Consider the following 15931-nt stretch of genomic DNA (forward strand, 5'->3'; position numbering starts at 1 on the left):
CTTGTGACAGACAAGAAATCTTTGGAAAAGCTTTTTGCTGAGAGCCTCCAAATCACTTCAAATTAGCTACATTTTCTCTAGGAGTCTTTTCCTTACTCCTGAATGCTGTCTGCAACCCAGAGTTATATTATCCTAAAGAAATGAAACCCATTTTAAGGAGTTATGATGAATGCATTTTCACAAAAATAGCCAAGCCCCAATTCAACCGAGCTCTGAAAGCCAACAGGGGACCTCAGGAAAACTGAGGACTGGGAATAGAAGAGAACATCTCACCTACTGCTATCATTAGCCAGGGAAGCATGAATCATCTTAATGGAGCAGACCCCAACAATGCAAAGCAGAGTGAAAACAAGATATCGAGGACACTGAACCGAGACTGAAAATTTTTCAGATTAAATCTAAAAAAGCCATGGCCTTCTGAAGGCCCATGTTTATACAGATTGTGCTGAAGTGGGTGGAATTTTAATCATTTCATTTGCAGGTCACCAATAACAAAGCCAAACAAAAGAACAACAAAAAAGCAACTGCAACAACTCCACATTTCCACGCATACCTAGAAATGTAACAAAGTACCTGTTATTTTTTGAGCACTCCCGGAATTCTGACCTGGATGGACCAGTTTAAATTTAAAAAAAAAAAAAAAAGTCTCCTTCTCTTTCAGCCTTAGCATTTTGGCCATTGACAAGGGCAGTCCCATATGAGAGGCCACCTAATAAGAACACACAACTTGCAAATGCAAGTATTCAAACCTGGAAACTTTTGATGATGAAATTGCTTGTATAACTTTGATTCTAAACTCAAGTGGAAAGCAGTCATTAATTACAGAGTCACCCAGAATTTCTCCAGCTGACACTCTACACATTTTTTTCTATAACTGTAAACATACCAATGTTGTTGCTGGAACAAGCAGTGGATAGACAAAGCACCTGTTAAAGTCACATAACAAAAACAGTTCTATGGTGCTTTCTTCCTAATACTCAGAAGAGCCCTAAGTATTTGAGGGAGAGAGCCAATCTAAATCTTCAGCTAAATCAGCTCCATGGAATAGTTCTTCACCAACAGATTCAGGAGCTCCTCTGCACCTGTGGGTCCAGCTGGTTCTTGTCCCTCCCCAGGGGCAGGACCTGGGTTTGCACCAGACCTGCTCCTCCCACTCCCTTGCCTCTTCCCATCTACATGAAGGGAAAAGAGTTACACAGATGGGAAGCAAGATTCAAGCTATTCACGTGGCTTCTTCATCTCAGCAGATGGGAATCAACTCGCTAGCACATCCCCGTCTGAAAGTGGCACCATGCGCACATCTCAGTTTGCTGGTCAGTACCTGGTGAGCCAAAACTCCTCCTCCCATGCTAGAATGGTACTGGATAGGAAGATCTGAAGATAATTTACTAAACACAAGCTTAAAGAGGACTTTGGAGGAAAATATTATGCTGTAGAGCTTCCTAAGATGTGAGGCCAATAATTGAATCTTTATTTTTGTCCAGTTTTCACACATACCATTTGCCCTGCCAAAGCCAAATGTGGAAAACATTTTGTCCTTCATTTGAACATACACAAATTATTCATGCATGAAACTATACAGGAACATATGCATGTGCAAGAAACATATTTGCAATGCTATATGGGTGCAGTTCTTTTAAATCTTACCTTTTCAGCTGTGTATTTGTTTCTGATCTCAGCATATATAGATGAAATTATATTTATACAGAAACATCAAAATGAGTGATGTCCTTCAATTCAAGCCATACTTAAAAACATACATCCATATAAACCTGATTAAAATTCCTTGATATAAATACTCAGCACTTAAGAGACAAAACCTGCTCTTTAATTTATGTTGCCCTACAATCTTCAGCTCACTGATTCATTCTCTCATTCAAGATATGCATGGAATTGACACCTTTAATATCAATTTTATCTGGTTTTTATTCTTCTCCTGGGAGCAGAGGAGGGCAGAATATAACATTGCTTGTATACATAAAGACAAAATAAATTATATCGTGTTGAATGCTACTTCTAACATGAATGATGTGTCAACTCTCTGCTTCCAAGGTGTGGTAAGGCATCTAAGCAAAGAAATGTCATACCCCATACAAAAATGTGTACAAATATTTTCTCACAAATACTATCTTAGAAATGTATTTATGTGTTAATTCACCGGTTGCAAATAGCATAACAGATACAACAATAATCATATGCATTTGGCATTTCTTTCCCATTCAGTATGCTGGATTAAGTCACAGGAGTAACACACTTTCTAAATGAATGTTGCTTATTCTTCTCGCCATATGAACGAATCCTCTCAATGAAGATCTAAGTCACAAAATACTGAGTAATCTACAAAACAAAGAACAGTGAAGTGAGGTGAAAGAAGTCTCAAATTAAATAAGCCTGTGGATGTAGGAAGTCTGGAAGGAGGCAGACCATGTCTTACACAAAAGATTATCAAGAGACCCGTGCAGGGACATACCGGAGTCAGACACGGCATTGCCCATGGCAGTAAAACATAGCAGTGATTGATGAGACAGCTTAAACAAATATGCACACCAACCCAAAATTTCCAAGATGTTTTTTAAAGAAATATGGTAAATATGAAACAGTGTCAAGTAAAAACAAATCAGGTCCTTATCTCACCGCTGCAGTTGACATTGTATTACAGCTTCCCAGCAGGTGTTCGTGTTAGATTAGGCATGGTAAGATCTAATAAATACAGTCCTCCCCACTATGGGAAGGCAAATTAACTGAAAAAACAAACCCCAATCACAGACAGAAATAAATACCGTCAAGCAGAGACCGCAACAGAGTCCTGACTGACAGCATCACAGTATAGCTTTTTTGATTGAATATTAGGGTTTGTTTTATTAAAATAAACACATGTATTAAAAATGGACCATGTGTTGTGATTCTCTGACAAAAAATTATATTGCTTCAGCCTCAAAATAGGAACCAGGATACCTTCTATTTTTTTAACTGTAAAAGACCATATTGCCTTCATGATCATTACATGACCAACCCTAATTTTAAAGCTGACTTATTTGTGACCTTTCCCTGTTAGGAAGAGCATGGTGTTTACACATCTGTTGAAACACCACACCGTTTGCAAAGTAATATTTAATTGATTCCATAAGATGTTGTGTTTTAAGTAAGACCACCACTGATAAAGAAACCATGCCAAATAAAGTCAGCATACTGCTTGAGATAAAGCTTCATATCAGTCTCTCTATTAAAAAAAAAAATAAAAAAATAGCAGAACTTGTTACAAAACTCTCTGATATTCTGGTTAGAAATATTTCTCCTACAGACTAGTGCCTTGCATTTTTGCAAAACAATCAAAGCATGGCACTTTGAAGTCTAGCACATTCTAGCAAGATAAAGGCACCATAAATGTTAATTAATTCTTCATGTGAGCAGTTCTCTCCTACTATGTCTATGAGCAGACTGAGAGCCCAAGATCAGAAATCAACCAAAAGCTGATAAACATGCCTTTAAGGAGAACAAATTCTATTCCTTTAAAATTGAAATTCTTACTTTTTTCAAGTAGTTTAAAGGGATTCATCAATTAAGATGAAACACATAGTTAATTCTTAGATTCACCTTGGTAACTGCCATTTAAGATGAAAACATTTTAAAAGAAAATATTTAAAATCTTACACATCAATTATTCACTGAAGAGTATCATTTTTCTCATCCTATTTATGGGATTGCATATATTTAAGAGAAGCGGAATGAAAAGTGCTTTTACATGTCTTAATGCTTAAAGTATATTCCCATTTCCCTAACATCAAACCTACCACCTTCCTGGATGTTCACACGCCATTCCTTCTACTCTTTCAGTGAAATAAGCTATTTTAGAAGCAAAGCTCAGCCAACACCTGATTTTAACACCATGCGAAGCACACCTTTACGACACAGCTGGTGAAAAAGGTGGAGGAGCAGTGTACCAGCTACCTTACTCACACCTGCCTCCAACGAAGGGACTTTCAAGCCATGTCCCATAGGTGAGACAGCAGATGCAGTGCATGCAGGCCCTTGCAAGAGCCCGTGGGTCACAGGGTGTCCCACAGGGCAGGGGGACACGTACCCAAGGACAGCCAGGCATGTTCAGCTGTCTTGCCAGTGCCACCAATGTTGCGGAGCAGTCCTGTGGTGGCTAAGCCTGGGCGTCCAGAACTGCCCCGTGAGCTGCAACTGCTGCACAGGGAAGATTTCTGTGTATTTGCCTCCAACACAACAATTTTAGAGTGGTCGGGGCAGGCTTTACTGTATCTGCCACTGGATCCTTTGTGCTGTCCTTTTATGAGATGTTTGTTCAGGTAAAGGTAAATCATTAGATTCCTCTTGGTAATGACTAACTGCCAGGGCAAGGGCTTCTGTGAAAGCCATCAGTGGCCTAAAAAGGCTGAAATATTGAACCCTAGAAATAATGAACATCTCATACAGAGATCTAGTCAAGGCACAAATACCCATCTTCCAGGACAAAAGATAACAATTATTCTGTCTTCTCCAAGTGACAAGCTCACAAATAATTCGTCACATTCCTGAACTTGTATTTCTGAGTAAGATATTTGTTGTCTTAAATGGAGAACAGGTCTTCAGCTTCTGGTGGTTTTGTGGTGCTGTTTTCCCTTTTTTTCCCAGTACTAAAAAGTGGCCACTTGCAAAACCAATTTTTACTGAAGTAAGCTTCCCTCCCATCAAAGCAAGTTCTCACATAGGTAATCCCTGGTTTGGAGAGGACGATACAGTTCTGGAGGGCACCAGACTCGGGACTAGGAACTATACCATACAACCTTGGTTATAATACCCAGCAACTTCCTTGTGAGATGTTAGTAACCATAATATAAGGGGGAAGCTTGACTGCCTGCAAAAAGATATTGAATGGAGAACATGAAGACACCCATCCAAATGAAAGATAGTGTCACACTTCAGGGTGCACCTCTCCTTCTCAGGGGGCTGAGCTGCTGAAGAAGACCAAAGCTGTGCTCTGGTCTGTGCCTTGCAGGCTGCTGTCGTCCAGTACTGGGTATGGGCAGGAATGGGGGTCCAGGCAATGAAGCACTCCAGGGTACTGCCTACAGTCAAAGATTGGTTTGCCCTTCTCATAGAGAAATAATAAAGAAGGTATTGAAAGAAGAGGCTTACAATTACTGCTGCTGACAGTTTAGAAGTAGTTAAGTGGTCATAACAAACAGGTAAGAGACTCAGAAGTTCATGGTTAGCAACACTGGAGGAGGCTCAGCACAACTGTTATGCATAAACAACTGGCAGCCACTTTCTCCTACCTCATCTGCACCTTTATTACTTAGTGTTTTCAGATAGAATTACAGAACTAAGTTTCAAGGCAAACGTGTAAACACGTGTTAGGTAAGTGTTAATAATTTACAGCAAGATGCCAGCTCTCCATTAAGACATATAATGTGAAAAAAAAAAAATAAAATTGCACAAGGTCCTTGGAATAAACTGAATAGATTTCAACAAAAGAAATTACTTAGCCTATTGATATTGTTCATAAAAAAAAAAAAAAAAAAAAAAAAAAGGTGTTTCTGCCTAGAGTTTAAATTTCTGTACTTAAAACCATACACATAACCTTCTTCCTTTCTAGCCACGATGCCTCTGCCTTTGCCAGCTGAAAGGGCAGCATGCCCCTCTTGTCCAGCCACCAGGATTCAGTAACCCACCACAGGGAGTAGTACCTTCATAGCCACCACAGCTCATCCAGTAACCAGTTCATAAGGTCCACTGTCCCCATGTGCTCAGCAGACCAACAGGGGAACAACACTGCTCATAAGGATCAAGAAAGATGATCCTAAGACATCTCATGGGAAGGGAAGTAAAACTGTCCCAGGTAAGGGGCTCTCAGAGAGACAGTCATGTTCCAGTTGGGACAGGAGATAAGTGGGGTAGTGAGGTATCACTACAGGGGCAATCACTGAACCCAGTTTTATGCTTCATCTCCAGGTAATCTCACACATAAACTCCTTTCACAGTACATGCATGATCCAACACCCCAGTTATATATAGCATGTGCTAATGAAACAAATTCAGATACTGTGGAGATAAAAGTAGATTTACTTTCCATTTATTATTACCATGGTTTCCCAGTACCTGTCACCCTCTCCTCAAGAGATTATTAGGTTTTATTAGATTCCTTAGCTTAGTCACTGTGGGACTATGGCTGCATGACTTTGGGACCTCAGCAGACCCAGTGCAGCAGCACTACACCTTGTCCTCTTCCCAGCTTAGACCTGAGATCTTTTTACATCATGCTGCACTGTGCATCTAAACATACTCTCTTCAGGACACGGGGAAAACCTGATGCCTGTGCAAAGGGAGGCAGGAAGGCAACAAAGGTCAGTATATGCAGTATTCCTCTTATCATCTCCCTTGGCCAGGAGCTAAATTAAGTTTTATCTGTACACAAATGGTCAATACAGAGCCTCTTCAATACAAAACCCAGCTAGAAATCCTATGCAGGCTTCTATCTTCTCAATGGCTCTGGCATTCTGATTCCTCGCCTTTCCAACTCAATGCTGATCTACTTATATTCATTCAGAATGCTCTGCAAAGGCTGTTTGGCTTTGATCATGTCACCTTTTTCTATGTAGCCTTCCACCACATCTCAGTCTGTTAATTACATTGAACATTAAACATATCCCCCCTCAACCAGTCTCGTCCTCTCCATCATCCTCAGCTGCTGTCTGCGTTCATTCCACCATGTCACATCTCTGTTACCCAGTTTTGTGCACTGAGAACTTCACTCCTTCTCCCTCCATTCTTGAAGAAATTATTCTTAGATATCTGTATTATTAACCTATTACTCCCATGTCTTAAGACTCTCTAAAATTAGCAAGGGCAAAACATTTGTTTGCTGAGGCAACTAAATATCACAAAACAGTCTCTGTGCAACCGTGCCTATCTGTAAAATTTCTATCTTCTGTAAAATATTTTGAAGAAAAAAATAAAGTCTCTTGTGTTTATACAGCATCTTGTACAGTGATGTCCTAACCCACAAATAGGGTACACCAAGACACTATGGTGATGTGAAGTCACCTCTGCAATGCAAGGCAAACAGTGGTGCAGGGATGCCCACACAAAATCTCTGGATTCTGTGCAAATTTTCATGCTGTTGGATGCCCATTTCTGTTCTTCAACCCCCTACAGTCAGGGAAGAAACAACAGATACTCTTATCACTCAGCTTTACTGTCTCGTCCCTAATTTGGGCATAATCCCAGTTTAAACCAGTTATCTAACAGCTAAATATAATTTCTCTAGGTTGTGTAGTTTCCAGAAATAACTAACACTGCATCCTCTTCCCCTCATCAGGGAAACACCCAGCAGCACTTGCCAAATCCCACCCCACTGCCCTACTCAGCAGGGCCATGTGGCACAGAGACCAAGCCTTCACAGCAGACGCTTCCCATGCTCCTGCGTGGATTAGCCATCAAATCCACAGGTTTATCTACAGGTCTGATTTTTCAAGCCTTGTGCTTCCCCAGTGCTTCAATAAGCCACCCCCAGGCAGCTCCTAAGGACCAAGCGATCACCTGCCCACTGCTTCTGTCACACTCTTCAAAAGGAAGTCAGAAGATACTCTAAGAAGCATCTAAACTGTGCATACTGTAAATAAAAGATATATTCTTACAGAGTAGATGTAGCCCCAATCCACATTACCAGATGAGGAAGGAAAGGGCAAAAGCTTTCTTAGTCCCTGCAGTAAAATCCACAGCTGATCCTCTTCCAAGTTGGGTAAATTAATTTCTCCCTCAATGGTCTTGAGCACTGCTTCAACTCTTTTAGTTCAAATACTTCCTAAAAAGCTGGGAAGAACAAAAGCAAAACCAAACCCAGAGTATTTCCAGAGTTATCCTAATACAAAGCATGGAAAAAAAAAAATCTTAATTTCTTCCAAATTCAGTATGTTAGATCCTTTTCTACACATTGATGTTACGCCAGTTGAGCATAAATCACCAATTCCTCACCCTGAAGTAAAGGCAGAAGCCCTCCAGTTCTCTCTGGAGGCAAGTAACCTCCAACTATTTCATCTCACAACTGCTCACACGCCTCCTCAGTAAAAGGCATCTGTAGGAGTTTGGTAGGGACACCTAATGCCATCTGAATCAAGCACGGCGGTCCCTGGTGTGGTGGCATACACAACTGTGGAGCTGCTGTGCTGGAATGCAAAGCCATATCCCACTGACTCACCACACTGAGCTTTCAAACATATGTCTGAGGAGCCTCAGCTCTACTTGCTACAAACTTCACCCACCCCACTTTTCAGTGTCTCATCTCAGGAAACCAAATCTCATAGCTGGGAGATGTTTCCTGACATAACAAAGAAAGAGATGGACAATCTTGACTTAAAACAGAGAGATGTACATTACTAAGAAATTATACATTTTACGTGATTTTTCTTTTCCTTGGCATTGTACATTGAAATTTTCAATAAGTAACATTTAGGTTTTTAGTAACTTGGACTCCAGATGTACTTAGGTTGTTGTGAAATGGTTAAACTAACATTTTTTCAAGTGGCAATGCTTCATCAAAGAGAAAGATCCAGACACAAAGAATATTTTCCATGCAAAAAACTAACATAGCAAACATTATTTGTAAGTTTAGAAAGAAATAAACAATATATGTATTAAAGATATATCTCTTACAGGCAAAACATCTTGTTACAAAAATTAAGTAATTCCCCTGCAGTTCATAATACCAACCATCCCAAAGCACCTCTAAGTTTGCTTTTCCTTATTGTGCTTCTAAACTCTTCCCCTTCCTCCCATCAACTGCTTGCAGTCCGGCTCTCCTGGGCAACTACCCCTCACAGAGGGTGTGACAGTGTAGAGATGCAATTCACAATTACCCTCCTCAGGAGTTCAATTCCAGGCTTCATTAAGGCTTGCAAAACAAATTAGAGCACTTCATCACTGCACAAAATAATCTTCACTAATAAGACAAGCCCCAGCTACTCAACCACTTATCCCAAAATAGATACGGTACTTTTGAGTGCTTCAACATAACGGCTACCCCAGTTCCATGTCCCACTATGTTCAGTGGTCAACAGATCTCTTATTCAGCCATCCCAGTCCTTCCCAAATCTTTCCTACCCTCCCCAGCATGGCTTCTCAGTCTCTGTGCTTGCAAAGGCTGGGTTATAAAATAACCAAAATAGCAAAAAAAAAAAACCTTTGGACCTGATGGGAGGTCCCATTACACTCCTTGTTTTGTGTCCTCGACAGCTCAGCAGCTGCTTCTGCTGCACCATGGTTCCCAGCCCTCAAGCCTGGAAGGAGACCCCTTCCCTTCCCTCTGGCCCTTTATCACTGGCTCCAAGGAACATGACAAGCAAACTCCCTTCTGCTTTTCTGCTTTAAGCATCCTCTAGCCTTCGATTTTCTTTCAAGAGGGGTCAGCATGCAAGCCCCTCTGTAGCTCCCCCAGCTATCTATTTTCTACAGGAATCTTCCACACTCTCCTTGGGAACATCTCAACTAATTGTTCCCTTCCAGCTTTCCTTTGATTTGCCCCAGATGTTGCCAACCATATTTCTCCTTTCCCCTTGGCTTCCACTCCATCTGTCTGAGTTAGATCCAGCACAAGAAGAGCTCCTGCTTTCCTACAAATGCTTCAGTCCTGTTGTAATTAAAGGGGCCCATCACCCTCTAGCACAGCAACATGGTTATTAAATGCCTTTATCGCAACCAAAGGAGCATAATTCAAAAAACTGTAAGGAAGCCAGAAATAAATAGTTCACTGCAGGAATCTCATTCTTTCCAACTGTAATTCAAGTGGTATCTTAAGCCTGATATCTTCAGCTCCAGAGAAGGTCTATGGCTAAAGCTCATGCTGAATGCTAAATCCAAGTAGCTGGACTTGGTCCAGAAGAAGCGTCTCTAAATGCTCAGAGCACTTAGGAAAGGTGGTCTGCCACCTGAGACCATAAGAAACTGTGTAGTCACCACAATTGCAGTATGGCCATAAAGATGAGCTGCTCCCAATGTCTCTACTTCAAAGGCACAACAGCTCCTCAAACTGTCAAGCGCTGAGTGCTCTCTCTGTTCCCTACCCCAGACACTGGGATTCGGAAGGCAGGGTGTGAAAGCAGGTGTTTGTGGAGCTATTCGTATCATGCCCTGTTATCTCTACCCACTCCTCCTGCAGTGGCACCTCACTGGCTCTGCTGGGGCTGCAGCCTTCAGCAGCCTTCAGGACACAGGAAGGATTTCTTCCGGAGAAAGCAAGACCATACTCAGCTTCCAGCCAGTTTGTCAGAGAGATCTGCAAACAACCAAACACTCAAACTCAGTATCTAAATACCAGGGAGCTTTGTTTTCAAAAGACTCCCAGAGAGGAAGCTCTCATTGACAAATACAGCACTGCAGCATAGGTCCCCAGGTGTCCTCTCCAGGCCAGCTATCACAGGGACAGGAGTTACCAAAGAATAGCAGACCTTCTTTTTTTAATTCTGATACTTATGCCAGATCCTGCACTCTACAGCAATCAGAATTTCCATTTACTGTCTGACTGTATAGCTGGATGCTACCAAATTAAAGAAAATGCATACATTTGGAATTCAATAGTGCACTAATGCAGCCTCAAGACATGTTTCTAAAAAACAAGCAGATCTGCTGTCACAAGCTGAAAACAACAAATGATAGTAGAAGGCAAATATAATATAGCAAGTTGTGCTAAGCACGTAGTAATCACCACAAAACAAGCACAAACAGAACATGAACAATACCGAGACAAGTTGAAAGTGCTAATGAAATAAGAAACTACTCAAGAAAACATATGGAGAAGACATAAGACCCCTTTACTGCTAAAAAATGCTATTCAGTTATGTGGAAGACCTCTTCCTCCAGAAAGGAAGAAGAAAGGAAGAAGGCTCTAATTACCATAACAAAAAGTAAGGATATAAAAGACCTAGAATGAGATTTCAAACACTACCTAAACGATCTAGGAGCTCAAGGTTCATCTTCAAAAGTGAGTCAGGGGCTTCAGAAAGTCACATCGCTAGAGATACGGTGAGAACTAGTCAGGGACTGAAACGCACCATGGCATCCCGTAAAGCACCACGCACCACTGAGTCCAACACTGACCTTTCATCTTACAAAACCATGCCAGAGGTGGAAGCTTCTCTGAGGGCCAGATGGCACAGTGGGCAGAGCCGTGAAGTGCAGAGCAGCCCCAGGACGTCACCTCAGGTGCAGCACTCCTGGGAGGAAACCAGCATGTCACACCACGACAGAGATGGGGCAGGGATGCCCAAGCAGGAGTCAAAGTTCTCCTCTTCCCAGCAGTGATGGCACTCCAGTGGCAATCCTTTTTTTTCCAGCCCTAATGATGTTTTCCTTAGCTACTAATTTCTCACGCTGTTTCGGTGTTTCGGTCTCCTCCTCCTTTTATTTGAACCACGCAGCTGTAATCCACAGTCACTTTTTTTCTCTTTTTATTTTCTTGCCCATTCAAGGAAAAAATAACATCGAGACCACAAAAGGTTATGACTCCAAGCCATCAAGGCTTTAATTTACTGTGGGCAGGATCCTCCTGTCAGCCCAATTTCATACTTGATGCTGGAGGCTGCACCTGCTTGACAAAACCTCTGCCAGCTAAATGCAGACTTGCCAAAATTGTTTCCCAAGAGCAAGAAGAAGAGATACAGGAGATCAGATGTTGACCAACATACTCCAGAAGCTCATAAAAGCCCACCACTGCATTGTAAACAGCAGAAATACATGACCTGTGCTCCTTTAAAATAGCAGTGTGGGAGCATTTAGTTCAGCGAGCCAATTTGGTACCAGCTTTTCCCAGGCTGCGGTGGCCCCATCTGCCTATTCCAGTACAGTTTAGCTTTGACTGATCCCAGTTACATAACTGTACCCTTAAGCTCATAAGTTGTAAGGTCAACATCAGGTTAAACTGTTGCTGTGAAAGACAATATAGGCAAAGCCTAAACTGTCCTACTGCCACACCTATTTTTCTGTGTATCTCATGCAATTCCCAGCTCAAAGCTAGGTAGAAGATTTCCTTTCCATCTTGCATACCTCTTCATTTTTTTTTCTTCTCCTTCCGTTTCTCTCCCAGATTAATTTTACTTTTATAATACACTCAGGAAGATTGCAAAAAAGAAAGTTAGAAAAGCTAAATTGACAGGAATGCTTCTGTACCATCATTTTACTACAGGCACAGAATTGAAGTGTTTTAGGCAGCACATCTTATGGCCTGTCAAGATCACACTGAACTACCATGAAATGGTGCAGGAAAAGATAATGGCGTTTTGCCAAATGTTCAATATTTTTAAACCTAAAGAGAAACAACCCACAAAAGCAGATGGAGCTCACCTTCAGAGGAGGTCTGTCCCGATAGCACACTGTCCTGAAGCTACATAGATACCTTGTGAGCCGTGGGCTCCCTAATGCTGGAATATGCAGACAGGCTTGGTTAAATGAGCTGACAGGAAACCTACCTGGCAAGCAGTTACTGAAACTTCCCTGCCAAAGTTCTGCTAGAGCACTGTCAAACTGTCTCTGCAAAACACTTGAATTTGAGAAGGGTTTGGTTGGTTTTGTTTTGGGTTGGGTTTTTTTGTTTGTTTTTTTTTTTTTTTTTAATTTTACTGACATCTTTAAAAAAACACCCTGGCTTTCTTTGCATTTGTGAGACATGGGCAGTGTAGCTGCAGTGTAATGGTAGGGTCTACCTCATGGAGTAGGAGCACAGCAACAACTTTGGAGAACAATGCAACAGAAGAAATCACTCTTCTTATAAGCCTGCTTCAAATGTTGACACTGGAGAGCATCACACTTTCTGCAGAAACCCAGCAACTTCTGTTCCATCAAAGATATTGCATGTATGTTGCAGTACAAGGAAGACAGCGGAGTATTCATTCTACCGTGGAAAGAAATGATACTGAGAGTCACAGAATCACAGAAAAAATAAGATCAGAAGGGACCTCTGGAGGTCATTGGGTCCAATCTCCTGCTCGAAGCAGGGCCAACTTCAAAATTTGATTGGGCTCCTTGGATCCTTACCCTGTCAAGGGTTGAAAATTTCCAAGGACAGAGATTCCAGAGCGTCTCTGGGCAACCTATTTCAATACTTAATGTTTTTTTCCTTATATCTACTCAAAACTTCTCTTGCTGCAACTTGTGACTGTCACTGTGCAACTCTGACAACACCCATCCATCTTGTCCCCACGTAGGAAGTGGAACTACATCCCCCCCTTATTATTCTCCAGGCTGAAACAAATCTCAGCCTTTCCTTGTGCATTAAGCACTCTCATCCCCAAACTGTCTTGACCGCCCTCTGCTCCACTTGTTCCAGTATCTCCCTTGTACAAAGAAGCCCAGATGTGGATTCACAAGGGCAAAGTCACTTCTCTTGACCTACTAATTACCTTTTTGCTCATACAACGCAGCAACCAGTTCTCCACAGTACAAACCTTCCACTGCTCACTGATTTATCTAACTGGTTTTCCTCTGATCCATGTGAGGGGGTGTAATTTAGCTTCATTTGGGCTAAAAAATAGGCAGGAAGCTCTGTTACATAGTTCAAGACAGAAAAGTATGCTCATCTGTCACGTTCACTCTGCTTCTGTTGAGGAGAGGTTTACGAAACAGAAAGGTTCCATCTGAGCTTTGACAGAGTGTGGAAATGGTATGTGCTTAGACCTCAAGCAGAGAAAAGGATCAAGAAGCATTTTGGACAGTGTGCCAGAGATTTTTCAAATATGCAAATTTATCTATATAAACTTCACTAATTATTCTACTAAGAAGTTGCTTTAAAACCCTCCGTACAGGTTGACTGCCAATTACATCACATTCCTTTAGTAAGTATAGAATTAAGGCGCATTATCCCTGGAAAAAGTAAAACTTCTAATTGTGTTTAAGTAATTTGGCTGCCTAATTCTCCCTGCTGGCTATGGTTTGGTACCTGCTCTCAGGCGCAGCCCACTTTGTATATCATTTGCGAATATGCCGTCCTGTTCTAAAGACTATGAGACATGTCCCCATGGCACACTGCTACAAGAGCTGTCACTAGCTGCAGAGACAAGAACACATGCTTGAGAAACAGTAGTGAAGCAATGAGCAAAAAGCACACCATATTTTGTCAGCAGGAATGTTATGAAATAGCCACAAAGAAAATTCAACCATATTGTTCTAATTTAGGATATAGTAGATAGGGTCTTATTCTGGAGCATGAAAATGTAATCTATCCCAGTCTCTCTTTCCCCACAGCCCCTTTCAAATAACAGTCTGCACTGTCATCCACATTAAATTAACAGCTTAACATAGCTGACTGCCAACCAGGTCTTTACGAGGAGCTGGCCTTCTTATATACAAACACGCTTACAAAAGAAATGGTGGTAATGAGATTGAGATCAAAATATTGACCAGAATCCTTTTAAAATCGAGAACAGGGAAAAAAGAAGAGGGATTTCTTTATGATTTAAGAAGGATAAATATGAAATACATATGATCAAAACAACAAAATTTGAGACGTTATAGCAGATGTGCTAATCCAAGTTTTTTAGCTTCAAATCCTCCCATTTCACCTAAGTGTCAGCTTATTCCAGAGCTTGACAGCGCTCTATAAAGAAATAGTTGCATATATCTTCTAAAAACAGAAGATGGTGAGATCTCTCGGACAGTTTGCCCAAAGACTCTACTGTGCCTAAAATCTTATGGGAATACAATTCAGAAAGGTTTATTCAATAAATTAAAAGAAATACCTCCTACGGGAAGCAAAAGACATAACAGAATGAAAAACATTTCCTGTAGGAGGAATATTTTTAGACTTTTAAAGAGAGAGGCAAATGAAAAGTGAGCAGAGCACTGCCAACTGGTTTCTCACCACATTACTCTCAGTAGGGTGCAACTCAACTGAAATTACCCTTTAGAGAAAAAAGAAAAAGGCAGTGCTCAAAAAACATCTTGCTGTATTACAACAGTGGCAGAAAACAAAAGGATAAAGCAAATAAAACCTGAAAATAACAATGGAAATTTTGTATTAGTCTTCCTCTTACAAACTCAGTTATAGATGTTCAGTGGAGGTACAGTCCCATCACTGAAAATCAAATCCAAGAAGCCAGTCCTTTGGAGAAGCATGACTCTGAGGCAGTGTGAAAGCAATCTTAATCACACTATAAAAAAATAATATTTTGTTAGCAAAATCTGTATCATTCTCTGTACTTTGCTGAAAACCATTTTGTCCATTTATGAGACAAACCATGTATGAGAACAAAAGCACTCATTAACATTTGACTTGGCCAATCCAAATAATAGGCTACAGCTACAGTAAAGCAGCTTTTTTTCAGTAGGAACTTCAAGTGATGAAAGCAAGAAAAAGACCCATTATCTTCCTTTTTAATGTTCGGCATGGAGCATAACTGAAGACATATAGCAAGGACAACTAGAAATGGATAAAAGGCAAGTCCAACCTGAAAAGGTCCAAGTATATGGAACAGGAACTCATAAATGAACAGGGGAGAAAAGAGAAAAGCAACACCTACCCGAAGTCCTAGCATTTTTTCCACAGCCACAGGGAGAGTTTCTGCATAGGACTGAGTGCTTACGTGCATTCTCCTAAGTGCAATGCTCAAAAATCTCTTTTCTACCTTATACTGTCAGAGAGTCCTCATGGGTAAATACCATAAATCAGAAGGTCTCTTCTTTGAGGGGAAACAGAAGACAGCAAGTAGGAAGATCCAGAAAAGACAGTTCTGGTTTTACAACTTGGGAGGCTGATGCACACTGTTCTCACAGCCAGGATTGTCAGGATGACGACCCAGGGATGAGAGCTTTAGGGTGGGAAACTGATGTTTGTTTTTACGGGCTAAAGGCGCAGTACCTAACCTACTTAGCTCCAAAAACATGAACATGTGGTGCCCAACATCTGATTCCAGTACAACAATGTGGCAAGTGTCAAGTACTG

At 41.2% G+C, this 15931-nt stretch overlaps 1 protein-coding gene across 2 annotated transcripts in view; it reads right to left on the reverse strand.

The window, feature by feature from the left end:
* Nucleotides 1-11755, reverse strand: part of ARHGAP6 (Rho GTPase activating protein 6) — a 316856-nt gene extending 305101 nt beyond the window's left edge. The window contains exon 1 of one of the 2 annotated variants that reach the window (XM_026850458.1): nt 11098-11755. The gene's annotated coding sequence lies outside the window, so the exon portion shown is untranslated. Of the gene's footprint in view, nt 1-10945; nt 10966-11097 lie in introns of those variants that run through there. The other variant, XM_026850466.1, reaches the window with a different exon arrangement.
* Nucleotides 11756-15931: the final 4176 nt, after the last annotated feature.

Source organism: Athene cunicularia (assembly GCF_003259725.1).
Source record: "Athene cunicularia isolate RWA chromosome 1 unlocalized genomic scaffold, athCun1 chr1_part1, whole genome shotgun sequence".
Taxonomy (NCBI): domain Eukaryota; kingdom Metazoa; phylum Chordata; class Aves; order Strigiformes; family Strigidae; genus Athene; species Athene cunicularia.